This window comes from Salvelinus sp. IW2-2015, unplaced genomic scaffold, assembly GCF_002910315.2.
Source record: "Salvelinus sp. IW2-2015 unplaced genomic scaffold, ASM291031v2 Un_scaffold5473, whole genome shotgun sequence".
Lineage (NCBI taxonomy): Eukaryota > Metazoa > Chordata > Actinopteri > Salmoniformes > Salmonidae > Salvelinus > Salvelinus sp. IW2-2015.
In genome coordinates this window covers 8,485-11,618 of record NW_019946738.1, presented here as the reverse complement: position 1 = coordinate 11,618, position 3,134 = coordinate 8,485, and the positions used below count along the sequence as shown (strand labels likewise).

At 39.6% G+C, this 3,134-nt stretch overlaps 1 protein-coding gene across 1 annotated transcript in view; it reads right to left on the bottom strand.

Annotated features, from left to right (window-relative positions):
- Positions 1–1,920, bottom strand: part of mapk6 (mitogen-activated protein kinase 6) — a 30,359-nt gene extending 28,439 nt beyond the window's left edge. Inside the window, 1 exon segment of the mRNA XM_024144561.2 lies at positions 1,796–1,920. The gene's annotated coding sequence lies outside the window, so the exon portion shown is untranslated.
- Positions 1,921–3,134: the final 1,214 nt, after the last annotated feature.

Sequence of the window (3,134 nt, the reverse complement as noted above, 5' to 3'; positions counted from 1 at the left end):
AACCCTTTGGCACTAATGAATGCTTGTAATTATACTTCAATATTCCATAGTAACATCTGACAAAAATATCTAAAGACACTGAAGCAACAAACTTTGTGGAAATTAATATTTGTGTCATTCTCAAAACTTTTGGCCACGACTGTACACCTGGCTTAAATGTGGGAGGACTGGACCTCCGACCTCACATAAAATGAGTTTTTATAAAAATACTTATTTCAGCACCCAAAGAATAGCGTTAGCCTGCAATTACACAGAACAATGTATGTAATTGCTGGCTATTCTTTGGGTGCTGAAATCAGTAGTTAAAAATAAAATTACATTTAGCAAGTCAGATCCTTCCAGCAACTTTTATTGGCAAAAGAGTAGAGACAAATTTAAATACTTTTTAAGGCTGCCCCAGTGACTTTCGGTTGATTTTATTTAACTAGGCAAGTCAGTTCAGAACAAATTCTTATTTCAAATGACCGCCTACCCAGGCCAAACCCGGACGACGCTGGGCCAATTGTGCGCCGATCTATGGGACCCCCAATCAAGGCCGGATGTGATGCAGCCTGGATTCGAACCAGGTACTGCAGTGTCTTAGCCCCTACACCACTCGGGATTTAGTGACTTCCGTGTTTGTGTGCCTGCCGGTCTAAACTCAGCTGCTCTTCTCCTGCTCCACTGAGCGCCACTCTAGCCTMTTGGTCCTCACCCCTCTGCTGCAGCGAGTGAAGTTAATTTATTAAATCGGCTCCTTGTTAAATGACACCACAGCTCTCTAAGGCATAAACAATAATAACAAGTAAAAAATTAAAAATAAAGTGTATACTATTTTCAAAAAAAGTACTTGCTGTTTTTTTATGTGCATTTTAATKATTTAATCGGGTCTTTTTTGTTCTCCTTCACCTTCAAACATTCTATTTAGTTTTGCTTTGGGGAATGTCTCATTGCATGAGAGGACTGAGGGACAGCATAAACGTAAAAACAAATCCCTATTACGTCATCTAGGGACAAATGCTACTTTCCTTTAAAAAAAAATTTGATGTTAACACTGCGCCGCTCAACTCCATCGTAAATCGTGGAGTTGAGTCGGCTAGCAAGCTAGCTAAACGTTACTGTAGCATCGTTCGCTAACTAGCTACACACTTTCTATCCAAAACGGAGCTAGCCAGAAAACACCGAATTGTTTTAATGTAAATAACATGGCGATAGCAGCTTGCCAACAAAACATATTCGCCGTATTGTTGACTATAGGTTATTTTGTGTTAAACTAGTTCATCGTAATAACGTTTTTTTTCCAGATAGCCACTGCTAGCCAAGTTAACCATGTGATCGTCCCCCCATAAGTCATGAACCTCCGACTCCTGTGATATTTCGGGAAACAGACCCCTAGTTGACTGTTAGCTTATCCTACCTTACAGGTGAAATGAAATATCGTTGATATTCAGCCAACGGCTTCTATATAACGTTACCCATATAAACATTACATCGAATCAAATGACCAACGTTTATYCTCATATTTGGTTGATAGAGAGCTTGCCAACGATCCCGTGACATGAACAAAGGCGCCYGTTGTTSGCTTGAGGGTCTTTAGTTTAGCTGGCTAACCTCACAAACCAGTCGCTAGCTAGCTTCGTCGGCTACGTGGTCGTACCTGAGGTATAAAAGAGCGGATCCTACTCCCTCCTAACACAAAGCCGTTGCCAAACCGACGTCGAAAATGAACGTAATCTGCCGTTTAAAAAAACATAGATACGACCTTGCCCACATACTCCAATGACCACTTATCGAACTAGTATTGAATCACTCATACTGTTCTCGTCCGTTTCATTTGATATAGCTATGTTTTTCAAGGCGATATAAGGTCGGGCTGCGCTCCGTTCGCACTGCCCTGCGAGTCTGTTACAATCGCCATTCAGACTGGCTGGCTGCTTGCGTCAGCGTCATTCAAGAGACGTGGAGAATGGAGATGATGGGAAATCGGGCGGTAAATTCAAAATATTGTAATAAAACAAATATTTAGGGCGATTAATGTTTGTTTGATGTTATTTTACTGACTGTGTTTTTTGTTATGTTTAAAAATAGCCTAGTGTCCGAATAAACTGTTATTTTACGCTGTGGGCCCTGAAGTTATTGACAGCCAGGCAGAATCTTATCCTAAATAGATAGCCCCAATACAAAGGAAAAACACTAACAGGCCGTCATCACTATTGAATGGAGGATCAAAGCGGCCTTGGGAAACCTCAAACGCAAAACAGTTAAACATTAAGTAACAGTCATTAAAACAGTTACAAATCAATTAACAGTCATTAAAACAGTTAACGTCAATTCATTACTAAACTGCTGATAGTTAGGATTATGTTAATTCAGAAGGTCAATGTTTTAGACGTAGGCCTGTATATGAAATAATGCATAGGCCTAATTGACAACCTGTCATGTTCAGCCTATATAAAGCCTATAGCCTAAAATAATGCATAGGCCTAATTGACAACCTGTCATGTTCAGCCTATATAAAGCCTATAGCCTAAAATAATGCATAGCCTATAGGCCTAATTGACAATCATATTGAGCCTATATATAAAGCCTATATCTTATATTTAKRGTAAACACAGAGACTATGCGTTTGAGTCTGACTGCTCAATGAAGTCCTCATGTATTAAACTTAAAGTAAAACACAGATCGATAGGCGGTATAAGCTTATCTTCACATCAAAATCAATCAATCATTTAATCATGACCTATAGTTTCTGTATTTCTCTCGCATGTATTTTACCTGTTATTGACTGGGCACAGGTGCAGTGCCTGTTACATTTGGACCATATGTCACACACAGTTGCTGAGACGGAGGATTATATTTATATTTTCAAAATAAATATTCAATATCAACACTCAAGAGAGATACTAATATTTGTGTCAACTTCCAAGCAAGTCAGTCAGACAAGACAGACAAACTTGTTTTGGAAATTCCTCTGCTTGCGGAAGACTGCGGATGTGCTGCCGTTGTTTTTCATCCTTCAGCAGCAATGCAGTGTTTTCTGAGCGCTGCCTAATGCTATTTTCAGATTATGGTACACAGTACTGTGTTATTAGCCACGTTAGAGATAAAAGTCCCTCGGAAAGGTTACTGGTGCTGCGTGAGGATTTAGATAGTCC